A 17,573-nucleotide genomic window follows, 5' to 3' on the forward strand; every position below is an offset into this window, starting at 1 on the left:
TAGGATTGATTTTCAGTACGTTTGCCTCTAACGTTTAGGACCAGGAATGGGAATTATTTTTTAAAATCAATTGAACATGGCAAGACATATTTTACAAGTTGTAACGATGTTACTCAAAGAGTTAAGTCTGGAACTTTTATCGAGGCATTGTTGTATCAAGACAATCGACCCATGTGAGCACACTGGCGCTTTGTAAGAACATGGCTATCGTCTTCGGACTTTACATCCGATCTCACTCTCAAAATGCTCAGATGATCAGTAACCTGTGAATATCGGGCTGACTGTTCTTTGGATTATCAAAGAAATTTGACAGCAGTTGTTGCCTGACCAATAGGACAGGTGCTCTGCTACATCAGTGCTGATTGGTCATCATCTTTTTTGCCCTTGCTACAATGAGCATGTGTTCCTGTTTTGTCACTTGCAGAGGAATAACCCTGTCTCACCTCAGTCATCCAAGAGGCAATGCTCGCTGTGTTGCGGAAGCAGCTGTGCATTACTTTGACTGAGACTGAATCAGACAGAGTTATCACTGGCATGGTAGCAAAGTGTAATGTTGGACATGTGAAGTTTTCACAAAGCCACACAGTTAATTTGTGATTTAAAATATATGTATATCTTGCCTGCATACTCTTGGAAGTGGGGAGTATCTGTCAATGTAGATGTTACTCTTAACCTACTTGTGCATGAGGAGAATGTTCTGAGTCGTGAAACACTCGAGTAGTCTGAGAGGGAGAATTCACAAACTATGGGATATTAAGTTTCAGGGTGACTTTTTATTGTTTTTGTCTCTCGCCACCAATAAGGTGCATGAACCTGGCTACGGTGCCGTGCTGCATCACATGCAAACAAGATTTTCACAATGCTGACTTTGACTCAATTTCCTTCATTGGGTCTAAGTGCTTGGCATGTGCTTTGTTTGTTAAACATTTTTCCGATAAAGGATGTGGCCCTTCAATCTGGAAGAATGCACTTTTCTTTCACATTAGGCATGTACCTTTCGAGAAAGCCAGCCGCTGCAACCCCATTTCCCTGGTTCTGCACAGCGTAACCTTCAGCAAGTAGTGAAGTTTCAGACTAAATGAATGAACCCGGCAATAGGTAAATGCTACATCTTGGTGCAATTGAGCATTTTACATGAGAAGAGAGTTTTTGCATGGGAACTTGAACTTGCACAGTAGTGCAGCATACAGTATATAAAGATTAATTCATCTTCTGGGGATGTTTTACAGTTATAATTGTTCCCCTGTTTCTGCATGTTCTCCACCCTTATCCTGCACGATGGTCTCTGACAGTCTCCACTGGTTTTCCATGAGGCTTTCATTAGAAATCCCCACAAAATGAACACAGCGCATTGAATAAATAGTATTGCTCTGTGCAGAGATTTTATAGAATCATAGAATCCCTACAGTGCAGAAGGGGTCCACTCGGCCCATTGAGTCTGCACCGACCCTCCGAAAGAGCAACCGACTTAGGCCCAATCCCCGCCCTATCCCCGTAACCCCATCTAACCTTTGGATACTAAGCGGCAATTTATCGTAGCAAATCCACCTAATCTGCACATCTTTGGACTGTGGGAGGAAACCGGAGCACCCGGAGGAAACCCATGCAGTCACGGGGGTAAAATGCAAACTCCACACAGTCGCCCAAGGTTGGAATCAAACCTGGGTCTCTGGCGCTGTGAAGCAACGGTGCTAACCACTGTGCCACTAGTGAGTGACTGGCTTTGAGGCGCCACATTGTGACCTGCCATTCTGTATCTTTCCTGAAAATACAATGTTTTTTAAAAATAAATTTAGAGTACCCAATTTTTTCCAATTAAGGGGCAATTTAGCGTGGCCAATCCACCTAACCTGCACGTCTTTTGGGTTGGGGGCGAAACCCACACAACCACAGGGAGAATGTGCAAACTCTACACGGACAGTGACCCAGAGCCGGGATCGAACCTGGGACCTCGGCGCCGTGAGACAGCAGTGCTAACCACTGCGCCACCGTGCTATCCATCTGAAAATACAATGTTTAACTACAACAAGGCACCTAATACCTCTCGAGCAATGCAATGAAACACTGTAAGGCCTTGAATAAAATGAGGATTACACTGAAACTTGAATTACATCCAAACAGGGATAGGCCATTCAGCCCCTTCAACTTGCTTCATCATTCAATTTGATCATGGCTGGTTTGCCCTTCAACTTAATTTACTTGCCATAGGTCCATATCCCTTGCTACTCTCATCCATCAAAATCTGTCCACTCATTCTTGCAAGTATCAAGTCATTTGTAGGAAGAGAGTTTCTAATTTACTACCCGGCATGGTGGCAGAGGTTAGCACTGCTGCCTCGCAGCACCTGGGGCTCGCTATCGATTCCAGGCTACTGTCTGTGTGGAGGTCGCATGTTCTCCCCGTGTCTGCGTAGGTTTCCTCCGGGTACTCCAGTTTCCTCCCACAGTCCAATGATGTGCAGGTTAGTTGGATTGGCCATGCAAAATTGCCCGTTAGTATCCAAAAGATGTGCAGGTGAGGTTACAGGGTTATTGGTAGAGGGCGGGATCGAACCTGGGACCTCGGCGCCGTGAGACAGCAGTGCTCTTTCGGAGGGTCGGTGCAGACTCGATGGGCCGAATGGCCTCCTTCTGCACTGTAGGGATTCTATTTTTTAAAATCTTTTCTGGAAGGGGGGGGGGACGACGATGTCATTGTTCCTAATTTCCTTCCAAAATGGTCGTACTCTAATTTGAAAATGATGTCCCTTTCCCCGTGATTTCCCCGTCAGAGGAACCCTTTTCCCCAAACCTACCCTATCAAGTCCTCTTTAGCAGTTGTTATCCCTCAACCAAATCATCCCTCAATCTCTTAAATTGACACGACTGCAAACCACGTTTATACGCTCCATCCTCATAACTGAATTCTCGGAGTCCCAGTGTAATTTTTTCCATGGCCCGTGCACACTTCCTGAGATAATAATCTTTATTAGTGTCACAAGTAGGCTTACATTAACATTGCAATGAAGTTACTGTGAAAATCCCTTAGTCGTTACAACACTCTGGCGCCTGTTCGGGGGCGGGGGGGAGAATTCAGAATGTCCAAATTACCCAACAAGCACGTCTTTTTGGGACTTGTGGGAAGAAACTGGAGCACCCAGAGCATTGTTCTGCCCACACTGCTAACTCAGGACAGAGTGGGGATTGAACCAAGGACTTTGCGCTGTATGCTTCAGTAGCATAGCACATGGTGCAATTACTCGTTGAACCTTGTGTGTCTGCGTGTGTGTGTGAAGTGCTTCATTTGAGTAAAGTGCTCCTAGGGGAGCTATGCGTGTGATTTGGGTGGCCGGGATGTAGGGTATAATTGAAAAGCACGGATGGAATGGCTGCATTCCTACATGCACAGGACAAAGGAAAAGGTATAACATTTTGGTGATATCTGGAGCATGTAATTCTGGTCTGTCACTCAGACTGCAGAGCTGAAAATGCACATCGCTCAACTGCTGAGTGGGAATGAAAATTCCAGATGTTAGCCCTGTCTCCCACACTCTGAACCCCAGGAGTAGGGAAACAGCTGGGAACAATTATAAACAAGGCATCAGTTATACGATGATTGTCTGATTGCGGGCTTTGCTTATTTGATTTTTAAATAATTGCAAGTGTGCACTATCTTTTTTTTAAAGTCGTCTATTCTAAGATTACATAACTGCACCCTCTAGTGCATCTACACACAATTACACTTAAAAAGGGGTCTCAAATGTGTTGTGTGGAGGGAGCAGGGTTTAGAGGTGTGTTTCAGGACAAACATTTGAGTCAAGTATTTTTACTGACAAAAGAGCAGTGCTGATTTTGCAACGTTTACAGAATTGTAGCCATGCTTTTTTTTGTTTAAGCGTTTTCAAGTCCAGTGATTTGCCACAGCTTTCTCTTTTGCAAGTCTAGCAATTTTATCAGCTCCTGGTCACCACTGTGCTAGTTCACTCCTCCCTCTATTGCAGGAGACATACGGCTTGTCGTTAGACACACTTTTTTGCTGCTGTGAAGACATTTTGGGTGTTCCTCAACGCAGATTTGCGCCTGGAATTTCAGAGATTACTCAGTGCATTAAACCCTGAACACCAGACTTAAGGAGCCCATCACATACTAGTTTGACCTAAACTACATCCATAGAATCCCTACAGTGCAGAAGGAGGCCATTTTGCCCATCAAGTCTGCACCGACCCTCGGAAAGTGCACCCTACCTAGGCCCAGTCCCCCGCCCTACCTTTGTAAACCCATAACCCCACCTAACCCAAACATATTTGGACTCTAAGGGGCAATTTATCATAACCAATCCACCTAACGTGCACATGTTTAGACTGTGGGAGGAAACCAGAGCACCCGGAGGAAACCCACACAGACACCGGGAGAACATGCAAACTCCACACAGACAGTCATCCGAGGCTGTAATTGAACCCCGGTCCCTGGCGCTGTGAGGCAGCAGTGCTAACCACTGTGCCACCCAGATCTTCGATCCTATTAAACATCAACTTTGCTGCGTTGTATTTTCTCTATTTCCTAATGGTGCGCCTGGTGCTTCCATAAGGGGGGTAAAAGCTTCATCTGCCATTCATCAATGCTGGCTGTTTTCTGTGCTGTACTGTTCTATGGTCTATGTGCTGTCAGATCTTCATAATTTGTCTTAATGTTAAAGTGACAGTGTCAGCCATGGTTCAGGAGGCAGCAGTCTTGCCCCAGGGTCAGAACGTTATGGGTTTAAGCCCCACTTCAGGATATTTTGGATGAGACATTAACCGAAGGCGCCATCTGCCGACTGAGGTGCACGTGAAAGGTTTCATGGCACTTTCCTGAAGATCAGGGGAGTTCTTCCCTGTGTCCTGGCCAGTATTTATCACTTGACGAGCAGCACCAAACTAAATCGTTCATGCTGTTTTGCGGGAACTTGCTGTGCAATTATCGGCTACCACCTTTCCCACATTACAGCATTGGCTAGATCGATGGGAGGTCCCGAAACCACATGAGGTGCTATATGAATGCAAATTATTTCCTTCTTTGGCTGAACTCCCCTTAGAAAAACACCAATACTTTGACATTTGTACCAATGAAACACAGCTTAAAGCTATTACTAATTAGTCAGTCACGCTTGTTCTGATTCATGATGTTGATAGATGAATCATATGCAATGCATAATTCAAGTTTCCCACCTATTCTTTTGCCATATCTGTTTGACAATTATAATACATTAATGGGTCTGATGCTCTATTTGTGGTTTACTTAATTCTGGTACCACCAACATTAATCATAACTATCATGTACACCATAATATTCAAATCATTTATCTGATAAAAGATTTCCCAGTGTGGACATGTTAATCCTTTACATTTTCACGGAATGCCGATGGTTTGTTCATTGCCTCCTTACAGTGATGGGACATTTATAGCGTGTGTGTGTGTTTATTTATATCTATATTATATACATAGACATGCAAAGATTTGGGGATGGATTCTCTGCACCCCAATGCCGAAATCGCGTTCGGCGACGGGACGGAGAATCCAGTCTTCTGCATGAAATCGGATCCGGTGCCGGTTCCGCAATTCTCCGCCCCCCCCCCCCCCCCCCGAAAAGTGTTGTACTCCGATTCTCCGCCCCCCCCCCCCCGAAAAGTGGCGTACTCCGATTCTCCACCACCTGAGGCCATTGCCTGAGGCCCGCCCCGCTATTCTCCGTCCCTGACCGGCCGAATTCCCGATGGCATGGACCACTCATGGTCCCACCGTCTGTGATACCCGCATGGTGGCCGCGGACTCAGTCCGGGGCCGCCACAGTTGGGGGAGGGCTGATCGGAGGGAAGGGGGGGGGGCTCATTCGAGACTGTTTATTTTTGTGCGGACGGTCCTGGTCGGGCGAGCGGCCGATCGGGGGCACTATTTCCGCAGTCCAAGCCCATGGAGCATGGCGTGGCCGCTGGAGGCCGCCATCGTGCGCATGCGCGGCCTCTGACCCAGAAGTGCGGGGGGCTGTATCGGCAGCTGCGAGCTCCGTGACAGCTGCCTGCTAGCCCCCGGCAGGGCTGTGAATCTGTGGTCTTTTGACGCCTTTTGGCATAAAAGACCACAGTTTTCACGACGGTGTGGGGACACAGTCCCAAAAACGGAGAATCCAGCCCATTGTTTTTGATGGGGATTTTGTAATCTTTCACTCCCAGCAAGGAAGCATTGCTGCCAAAGAGTGTTTGTTGGAGATTGAAAACTAATTCCCGGATAAATACCCAAAGTAGTATTTACCTTCCGAACTTGTCTCGTGTCCACGGAGAGCTTTACCACATTCAGCTGAAATTTAGTCGGATACATTTAAGCGACTAAAATAGGAGCAGTTTGAGCTGATGGAGTAAGGAGTATGTCAGAATAAGAAAGTGTGCTGGGTCATTATGGTTATTTCCATAGTGCATTGATACTAATTTATGGAATAAACCTAGTGATAACATTGAGGAAACGGCAGTATAATTACCCTGCTTATTACTGTATTATTACCCTGGGCTTTATATGTTACAATGCGCGTGTGATTGTGCATCCAGTCTGAGGTCTCTTTTGTCTCCTAATTCCCCTCGTTTGATTTGAAGCCCAAGAATGACTGACCAGGAGTGTTTCCCTCAGTTGTTTAAAGCACTCATTCATACCTTACAGTGGCAGGGTGACTGATTGGTCGAAGGTCAGAAGGTCCTAGGTTCCGTTCCCACTTTAGAGACTTAAGTGGTTGCACAGTGGTTAGCACTGTTGCTTCACAGCGCCAGGGTCCCAGGATCGATTCCCGGCTTGGGTCGCTGTCTGTGCGGAATCTGCACGTTCTCCCCGTGTCTGCGTGGGTTTCCTCCGGGCGCTCCGGTTTCCTCCCACAAGTCCCGAAAGACGTGCTTGCCAGGTGAATTGGACATTTTAAATTCTCCCTCAGTGTATCCAATGCCGGGGTGTGGCGACGAGGGGATTTTCACTTCATTGCAGTGTTAATGTAAGCCTCCTTGTGACAAAAAAGATTATTATTAGCAGTGCAGACTGGCATTTAAGTGGTTCAGTGAGAGTGTGGTGCACTGCCTGAAGGACTGTCTTTGAGATGTCAAATTGAGGGTGGGTAGGGAATAAACAGATAGCCTGCAGATGAGGGAGGGAGGCTGCTTATTGTGATCAGTCAAACATCAATATTCTAGCCCCTGAATTTCTTATGCCAGCACTTATAACTCACATAATGGATGCATGGGAACAGTTTCAAATTTGAAACCACAATTTCAGATTCACTTAAGGTTTATGATGTCATTTGAGCCTCTTGATTTGATGACTGTCTTGTAATCATTCTGAGCTCGCAATTGCTCTCTCATTTATATCCCTGTCTATGAAATGAAATGAAATTAAGTGAAAATCACTTATTGTCACAAATAGGCTTCAAATGAAGTTAGTGAAAAGCCCCGAGTCGCCACATTCCGGCGCCTGTTCGGGGAGGCTGGTACGGGAATTGAACTGTGCTGCTGGCCTGCCTTGATCTGCTTTCAAAGCCAGCGATTTAGCCCTATATGAACCAACTTCCCAGAAGGCGGAATAATCACGGCATTACAGTGCGGAAACCGGGATGAGTGTCAGCTACCACGCCGAGCATGTAACCCAGGAGGGATGGAGTTACAGGTGTGGAATGTTCAGTCGATTGTATAAACATCAGAAGCCACTTGGTGGAATCTTCAGATCGGCAATATTCTGAGCAGCCAGCTCTCCCCTCTTTTTAAAGGTGTCTTTTTGTAGGGAACATAGAATCCCTTCGCAGAAGGAGGCCATTCAGCCCAGCGCGTCTGCACTGACCCTTCGAAAGGCCACCGCACCTAGGCCCACTCCCCCACAATCCCACCCAAACTTTGGACATCAAGGGGCAATTTAGCCCGGCCAATCCCACCTAACCCGCGCACCTTTTGGACTGTGGGAGGAAACCGGAGCACCTGGAGGAAACCTACGTAGAAACGGGGAGAACGTGCAGACTCCACACAGACAATCGCCCAAGGTCAAATTGAACCCGGGTCCCAGGGGCTAATGTGAGTGGGCCATTCAGCCCCTCGGCCCTTCTCCGCCATTCAGATAGATCAGGGCTGATGTATACCTCAACTCCGGTTATCTACCTTAGCTCCATCACCCTTGATGGATTTTTTGTTGGGAAAGGCTCTTGAGGCTTGAAAGGTCGAACTGTCGCAGTATCCACTGTCTTTTGCGAAAGAATTCCAGATTTCCAAGGTCTTTGGGGGATGTACTCCCTGATTTCCGTCCTGAATTGCCTGACTCTAATTTTATGGTTGTGTTCCCTTGAGAATGAAGCTCTCGCCAAAAATATAAAATGATCACTAATGAATCCAATTGAGGAAAAACCTCTTTACCCAGGGGGCGTTTAGGAAGTGGAACTTGCGACCATGTAGAGCAATAAAGGCGAAACGCAGAGATGCATTCAAAGGGAAGTTAGCAAAGCATATGAGCGAGAAGGTTACGGGAACATTTGGAGATAGTTTTGGAGGTGCCTCCTGTGGTGCATAAACAATGGCATAGACCAGCTGGCTGAATGGTCTCTTTCTGTGCGGTAAGTTCTATGTGGCTTGTATCTATACGCTGGATTTTCCCTGTGTGCTTCTGAACCCTGCCGTCAATCTCAAATGGAGGTAGGAACCCACATTGTTTAGAAAACGGTCAATCATGGATATTTTCCTCAGAGTGGCCAATTAATGACTAGAGGGTAGGTTCCTGCATCCAATGAAGATCGGTGGGTGGGCTCTTGAAGCCAGAGAGCCAATCAGAGGCCTTCTAGCTTGAAAGGAACAATAGACTGCAATGGCAGGTAAATAAGGGAGAGGGAGCTTTGAAATGGAGGCATCCTCCAATTATTGTTAATTTAAAAATGGCCTTTGCAGTTAGGCCACCACTGAGGGGTGGGGAAGAACCCTCTCTAGAATGGCCTGTGGCTGTTGCTACACCCAGGCAAGGGGGAGAACCTCTAAAGCCTGCTTGGAGCATTTGGCCCTGCGGCTTGTTGCTGGGAGAAGGCAGCCTCCAGGTAATTAAGCGGGAAAATCCCAGTCGACGTCCTTTGAATCACCCTGAATTGGCCATTAACAAGCTGAATCGACTGCTCTCCCACGTGAGGGTGGGTAACCCTGCTGTCCTCCCCCACTCTGGGCTGGGAGATGACAGCGGCACTATTTCGAGCACCCATTTGCCCCTGTTCCCGGCCCCAACAGGGGCTAAAAGTCAAGCTGTATGATTCAATTTTTGCACCATTTTTGACCGGGCTCCAAAGAGGCACACTGGAGTAGTCAGAATGACTCACCCGCCCGTTGAAAAAGATTTGATTTCTCTATTTTTTTTTCTCCTTCCTGAGTTTCCATTTGGCAAGACGCCCTTGCCAAGCTTGTAAAGACCATCATGCGAGGAATTAGGACCCCGGATTGCCAACCCAGTGCCTTGTGGTGTAGCTCATTGGATGATGCTGCATCGAATTTCTGAGTTGCTGTTTATTGACACACACCAATATGTATAAAAGTTTAAAAGACGAGAAGCCTAAATATCTATGATAAATATTTAGTACTGACCTATCAACAAGGTCTATAAAAATATTATTCTGATGAAGTTGGAAAAGTTAGCCTTTACTTTAGTTATTATTAGTTTCTGTCCCTCTTTTAAACTATCTGGTGGTTGTGGAGAAAGGTTATTGAGTGCATTCAGCACTGCCTGAGCTGTGAGCTGTCAGGGGCACAGCATGTGATGCAGACAGAGCCAACAGTAAGTGAAGATTGAAAAGGAAGTTGCTGAACCCGGTTGAGTGGCCTTTCCCCTTTTTGAATTCTGAAAATATTTCACTGGAGATTTTATCCGTTGTGCACGACTCAGCAGTGATGAGTATTTAATTAGCAACCTCTATTCCAAGACGTTGAAAGGATGTTTGTGTGGAACGTGGCAGTGGCACAGGAGGGGGCAGGTTTCCTGACGCTGGAGGCACAGAGAGGATTGCAGCAGGGTGAGCCGCGATGGTCTTACTCTGCATTTGAAGCCAGCAAGGATTGCATAACACTGGCATGGGAGAGTGGATTTTCCAAAACAGGGCAAACAGCCTCATTCAGCAGCCTTACGCATCAAGGAGCAATGGGTGTTCTTCCCCTGACTTGCCATCCATTCTGGAGGCCTCAGATTCGGAAAATTGCCCTTGAGCTTAAAAGGTCTCGAGGGATCTGCCTCTATTCACCCATTCCATCAACTAAACCTGACATGGCCCAAGTTATGGGTGGGGAGCCTGCAAAGAGACAGTTTGCATGAGGTCTTATTTGTAACCTCCTGAGATTGATGCCTTGTTCTTGGAAGTTGTGGATTCAAGTACTGCCCCAGAGTGTGGGCTCACAATCCAGGCTGAATCTCCAGAGCAGTACTGGATGACTGCAGCATTGTTAGAAAAATAAACCCCATGGTACTGTTCAAACACAAGTGGTGAGATCCCTGGGTTCTTTGCCAACATAGCTTCTAGTCATTGCCTTTCTCCTTGTGGAATCTTTCTGTGTGTCAAACGGCTGCTACATTTTCCTGCGCAACAAAAGTCACGTTATTTTAAAGTAGTTCATTGAAACACTTGAAGATTTTTGATGAAACTATATTACACAGAAGCAAATCTTCCACCTTTGGGTGGCAACACTAAATTCATGGCTTGTGTCTTATTGTTCTATGTTTTGCTTTCAACATGGTTAACTTTTCATGTGTTATTTCCTTGTTTATACATGGGCCATAGAAGGCAGAGAGTAGCAATGGAGGGATGCTTTTCTAATTGGAGGGCTGTGACCAGTGGTGTTCCACAGGGATCAGTGTTGGGACCTTTGCTGTTTGTAGTATATATAAATGATTTGGAGGAAAATGTAACTGGTCTGATTAGTAAGTTTGCAGACGACACAAAGGTTGGTGGAATTGCGGATAGCGATGAGGACTGTCGGAGGATACAGCAGGATTTAGATTGTCTGGAGACTTGGGCGGAGAGATGGCAGATGGAGTTTAATCCGGACAAATGTGAGGTAATGCATTTTGGAAGGTCTAATGCAGGTAGGGAATATACAGTGAATGGTAGAACCCTCAAGAGTATTGAAAGTCCAAGAGATCTAGGAGTACAGGTCCACAGGTCATTGAAAGGGGCAACACAGGTGGTGAAGGTAGTCAAGAAGGCATACGGCAGGCTTGCCTTCATTGGCCGGGGCATTGAGTATAAGAATTGGCAAGTCATGTTGCAGCTGTATAGAACCTTAGTTAGGCCACACTTGGAGTATAGTGTTCAATTCTGGTCGCCACACTACCAGAAGGATGTGGAGGCTTTAGAGAGGATGCAGAAGAGATTTACCAGAATGTTGCCTGGTATGGAGGGCATTAGCTATGAGGAGCGGTTGAATAAACTCGGTTTGTTCTCACTGGAACGAAGGAGGTTGAGGGGAGACCTGATAGAGGTATACAAAATTATGAGGGGCATAGACAGAGTGGATAGTCAGAGGCTTTTCCCCAGGGTAGAGGGGTCAATTACTAGGGGGCATAGGTTTAAGGTGAGAGGGGCAAGGTTTAGAGTAGATGTACGAGGTAAGTTTTTTACGCAGAGGGTAGTGGGTGCCTGGAACTCGCTACCGGAGGAGGTAGTGGAAGCAGGGACGATAGGGACATTTAAGGGGCATCTTGACAAATATATGAATAGGATGGGAATAGAAGGATACGGACCCAGGAAGTGTAGAAGATTGTAGTTTAGTCGGGCAGCATGGTCGGCACGGGCTTGGAGGGCCGAAGGGCCTGTTCCTGTGCAGTACATTTCTTTGTTTGTTCTTGGAATACATAGAATCCCTACAGTGCAGAAGGAGGCCATTCAGCCCATTGGGTCTGCACCAACCCTCTGACAGAGCACCCTACTGAAACCCAATCCCCCATCCTATCCCCATAACCCCACCTAGGGGCAATTTAGCAGGGCCAGTCCAACTAACCTGCATATCTTTGGATGTGGGAGGAAATTGGAGCACCCGGAGGAAACCCACGTAGACACGGGAAGACTGTGCAAACTCCATACAGTCACCTGAGGTCGGATTTGAACCTGGGTCCCTGGTGCTGTGAGGCAGCAGTGCTAACAACTGTGCCACCATGCCGACCATATCATTTTTCGTTTGAATTCTCTGTCCTTTGCTGTACTCTGTCTTACCGTTCCATCATGCAGTGGCTTAATCCAATATTCTATGGAACTGGTGGTTCTAGTATTGCTGTATCACAGGCCATCAACATCAAATGTAATACAGGATAACGCCAATTTAATATCACAGCCTAAAACCTTATTGCTTTCAGGGTAAGGGTGAAAGTCAGGATCTTCTGCTGCTGGAAGTAGTTGCTGGTTTAGCTCAATGGGCTAGACAGCTGATTTGTAATGCAGAACAAGGCCAGCAGCGTGGGTTCAATTCCCATACTGGCCTCCCCGAACAGGTGCCGGAATGTGACGACTAGGGGCTTTTCACAGTAACTTCATACGTGTGACAATAAATGATTATTATTATTATCATTATTATTAAGTATTGCCTCAAGTCGTTTCAGTTTGTGAATGAGATGGAATGGGACCATAATGGCGCCTTACTGACAGAAGATCCAGATCCTCATCCTGGAATTTTTTTAAACATTAAACATTCTGAGATTGGGCAAATTGACTTTTTAAAAATAGAATGTTGTGGATTATCTCAGCTGCTGTGGTGCAATTTGTCAAGTTGTGAGCAGAGTTTTCAGAGCAGGCTGTCGGCCGTGAATTGGCCTGAAGCTTCCTCGGTGAGATTTCTTTTTCCAACTTTGTAGTTAAAGCATCATCCAGGCAGGGAAAAACCTCCGGAAAGAACTGTGTAATTATAATAACATTGAGTTAACACAGCGCGGCGGAGAAATGCACACTATTGAGTGCCCTCTTCACTTGTTGGTAAGTCTAGTCTCAATTGTTTTAATGTTTTCTCCCCTTTTTACCGAAGTGCTTTGAGATGTGCCTCCTGAATTGAAGGTATTATTATGTCAATGCAGCTGTTGCTTTCTTATAGTGAAGAACAGAAGCTATTAGCACAGGAGCAGAGGATGCTGGGAAAACTCAGCAGGCCTGGCAGCATCTGTAAGGAGAGAAAGCAGAGTTAACGTTTCGAGTCCGCTTGGCTCTTCATCAGAATCGAAGAGAGGGAGGATGTGCCAGGTATTAAACTGTAGCCGTGAGAAATTGCAACAAAATGTAGCAACTTTAAGAACAAAAAACAGAGCTCCTGGTGTGGGAGGGGGAGGGCGAGTTGCATTGAAGCACTACATGTATGGAATATTTTTTTAAAGGGGGTTTAAGATGGAGGAGAAAGGTCACAGTCTAAAGCTGCTGAACTCAACGCTGCAACATTCCAAACCGCAAGATGGGGTGCTGCTCCTCCAGCTTAGACCGGCCTTCACTGGAGCAATGCAGCAGGCCAAGGACAGACACGAGAGCACAGTCTATTAGCGCAGACTCTTTGCTGAAATGGTACAGCTGCTGAAGGCGTTGAAGCTGCTGGAGACAGATACATTCACAATAGGAATACAGCTGGTTTTATCTGTGATCTGAGGTGGGGGTAGTGGGGGGTCGGAGGGGGAGGTGAGGTGGACAAGGTCATTCCAATTGGTCTCTGTGTCCACAGGAAAGGAAGGAGAAAATTCAACCCACAAAGACTTTATTGTGTGGGAGTGCTCATGTGTGAATGACACATATTTAAACCTGGCTAGTACAAAATAACTTGTCAACCTCACCACCAGGACTCACTCATCACCAACAAGTAAGTGGCAAGACATTATTATTTATTTATTTCAGGGGTTTGAGCATCGATGGCAAGACCGCCCTTTGTTTCCCATCCTAATTGCTCTTGAGAAGGTGGTGGTTAAACTGCCTTTTTGAACCGTTGCAGCCCATGTGGTGTAGGTACGCCCACCATGCTGTTAGGGAGGGAGCTCCAGGATTTGGACCCAGTGACAGTGAAGGAACGGCAAAGTCCAAATCAGGATGGTGTGTGTCTTCCAGGGGAAATTGCAGGTGGTGGTGTTCCCATGTGTCTGCTGCCCTTGTCCTTCTCGGTGATAGAGGTTGCAGGTTTTGAGGGTGCCTTTGGAAGCAGCCTTAGTGAGTTGCTGCAGGGCACCTTGTACCCACTCTCGCCATTGTGCTTCCGTGCTGGAGGGAGTGAATGGTTAAAGTGGTAGATGGAATATCAATCAAGCGGGTTGCTTTGTCTCGGGCAATTTTGAGCTGAGAGTGTTGTTGGAGTTGCTCTCATCCAGGCAAGTGGAGAATATTCCATCACACACCTGACTTGTGTATTGTAGATGATGGTCAGATTTGGGGGAGACAGGAAGTGAGTTGCCTGTCGCAGAATTCCCAGCCTCTGACCTGCTCTTTTAGCCACAGTATTCATATGGCTCATCCAGTTCAGTTTCTGGTCAGTGGTAACCCCAGGATGCGGATGGTGGGGAATTCAGTGATAGTGATACCATTGAATGTCATGAGGAGATGGTTAGATTCTCTCTTGTTGGAGATGATATTTGCCTGACACTTATGTGGTGTGGACATTGCTTGCCACTTGTCAGCCCAAACCTTAATGTTGTCCTGGGCTTGCTGCATAAGGGGAATGAACTGCTTCAGTATCTGAGGAGTTGCGGATGGTTCTGAACATTGTACAATCATCCCTAATTCCGACCTCAATTGAGGGAAGAACATTATATTGGGGGATGTTTTTGTTTATGTATTCATCCCAGCATGGGCCAATGTCCGCAGGGAGGGAGAGTAGAGCGAAAAGATGATCAGGAAAAGGAAATAGGAAAGAAAACGTTGGAGACATTACTCTTTAAAAGTTAACTTTAAAAAGAGTTGTCACCATTCTTCGGTGAGGACAAGTGCTGACAGTGAAGTGAGCTTTTGGGGGGGGCGGAGTTTACATGCTATGCAAGGGATTTTTCAGCCCTTCCCACCAGTGGGGTCCCTGGTGATGGGACGGGGGAGCCATGCAAATTGCCATTGACCTTGGCAGGCCTGGAAGATTGCGCTGGCAGCCAATGGTGTCATGTGAGAGTACGTTTAAAAAGTGGGTGTTTATATCTAGGTATGTATATAAATATCTGTAGTGAGAGTACCTTTAAGAAATGGGTGTTTATTACTGCAGTGATGTCAGAGAGTGGGTGGAGCTGGGCTGTCTGTCAGCTTTTTACTTTCATTTTAGGCTGTTTAGTTTCGTTTTCAGTGTTGGAGCTGAAGCCAGACAGTTCGGGCCTACCTCTTGGGAAAGATAAAGCTGCCTGTGTCAAAAGAGCAGTAAGTGTAGCCACCACTACCAACAACAACAACGACTTGCATTTATAAAGCACCTTTAATGTTAAAATGTCCCAGGGCATTTCTCAGTCCCCTCATTAAGTTAAAGGTGCTATAGAAATGTTATCCACAATCCTCCCTCAACTTGAGGCCTTCCAAAACTCTGCTTCCTGTGTCCGAACTCATACCAAGTCTTGTTCACCCGCTGACTGACTTCGGCTGCCATTCAAGCAACACCTCGGTTTCAAAACTCCCATCCTTGTTTTTAGATACCTTAATGCCCTCACCCCTCCCTATTTCTGCAATCTCTTTCAGCTCTAGAACCCTCTGCGGGATCTGGGTCTCTTTTATTTTAACCCCTTTGAGCACCCCAGTTTTAATCTCCCACCATCGGCTTTCAGTTGCCATGGCCCAAAGCTCTGGAACGCCTTTCCTAAACATCACTTGTCTTCCCTTACTTCCTTCTTAAGATGCTCCTTAAGCGCAGTGGTTAGCATTGCGGCCTCACGGCGCCGAGGCCCCAGGTTCGATCCCGGCTCTGGGTCACTATCCATGTGGAGTTTGCACATTCTCCCCGTGTTTGCGTGGGTTTCGCCCCCACAACCCAAAGGATGTACAGGGAGGTGGATTGGCCACGCTAAATTGCCCCTTAATTGGAAAAAAATGAATTGGGTATTCTAAATTTATTTTTAAAAGATGCTCCTTAAAACCTACTTCTTTGACCAGTATCAAATTTAGTTTTATAAAGCATCCTGAGAAGGCGTTGGAATATTTTAAATTGTTGAAGGCGCTATATAAATATGTTGCTGTTGTTGTTGATCCCTGATCTGCAGGTAGTTTCTGATGACCAGCTTGTTTAGTGAGAGTTGATGGAGGATCTTGTGTTTATGTAGCTAACTCCCGTTCAATGTTCCCGATGGTCCACATTGTCCACCCATTGTTTCACCAGGTATGAGAGAGCGGCGGCTGACTGCATTGATTTGCGAACCTACGCAGTGACCCGCCATCAGCACTCACGAGGGCTTGCGTGACTGTACCTTGGTGCCAAGTTATTTGACCTCACTGACCAGATATTGGTCTTAGTGGCTCGGGCGAGGGGAGGGAAAGTTTGGCCCCTTGTGCCTCCTCATTACACCCTGGATAAAGTCATGAAAAGTCCACAGAAACAGGCCGTTTGGCCCAACCACTCTTTGCCTGGGTTTAACCTGCACATGAACCTTCGCCACTCCACTTCATCTCACTTGGCCAACATATCCTCCTGTCCCTTTCTCCCTTGTGTAATCTAGCTTCCCCTTAAATGTATCGGTGCTATTTGCACCAATTAGTCCCTGTGGTAGCAAGATCCCACTCAAACCACTCTCTTAGTAAAGAGGTTTCTTCTGAATTCCCAGTAGAATTTATTAGCGACTCTTGTGTTTTGTGCCACCAGGATTTCATCTCCCACTACAAGTAAAATCATTTTCTTTACGCGTATCCGATTGAAGTCTACACTAATTGTAAAAAAAAACTCTATCTTCAACCTGTTCCCTTTTCTGTAGAAGAGCCCCAGCCTGTTGAGAGTTGAAGCCAAGTCACAGATTAATTGCCCACCTTGTAGAAGGAACATTGTCTGCTAACTAAAGTTCTCTTTCCCCAGATGCCTTTGTGAAACACGCTTCCTTGATGTTTATTTAATTTCCAGTCTCTTTTCTTAAATCTCCTCTCCCTCCTCGCTTCACTAGCCAAGGCACTGATTCCTGGCTGTGGCATGGTTCCATGGGCTTAAGTGCGCTTTATTACACCTCTACCTGGTCGCACAGCGACCACCAACTCACGGAAAAGGTGGGGGAGTGGGACCAGGTCAATTGCTCATGCAGAGAGCCATCACAGACAGGATATGCCGAATGGCCTCCTGTACTGCCACCATCCCACAGTTTTATTTTCTGACACGTTCAGTAGATTAACGCACCGCGGGTGACAAATTGAACTTTCATTTCTGAAGCCAATAACCCCTAAAGAAAGACTTGTCCCATCGAAAAGTAATGCGGGATTATTAACTCTGGCCAGTGGCCTGTCTCTGTGTTGTGAAAATTGACAGAATAACAACACTGTTGTTAATATCTTAACTCACTTTACTTTACCAGTTTTTGGAGCTACAGAAATTAATGGTTGTACGGTACAAAGAAAGGATCCAAAATGCGTTTAATGTTGAATTAATCGGGTGAGGCATGGCACTATCACTCTGAGTCAGAA

At 46.3% G+C, this 17,573-nt stretch overlaps 1 protein-coding gene across 3 annotated transcripts in view; it reads left to right on the forward strand.

Annotated features, from left to right (window-relative positions):
* The window catches only part of gse1b (Gse1 coiled-coil protein b), a 663,364-nt gene that overhangs the window by 2,650 nt on the left and 643,141 nt on the right, over positions 1-17,573 (forward strand). The window lies entirely within an intron of this gene.

The sequence above is a fragment of the Scyliorhinus torazame genome, chromosome 10 (assembly GCF_047496885.1).
Source record: "Scyliorhinus torazame isolate Kashiwa2021f chromosome 10, sScyTor2.1, whole genome shotgun sequence".
NCBI lineage: Eukaryota > Metazoa > Chordata > Chondrichthyes > Carcharhiniformes > Scyliorhinidae > Scyliorhinus > Scyliorhinus torazame.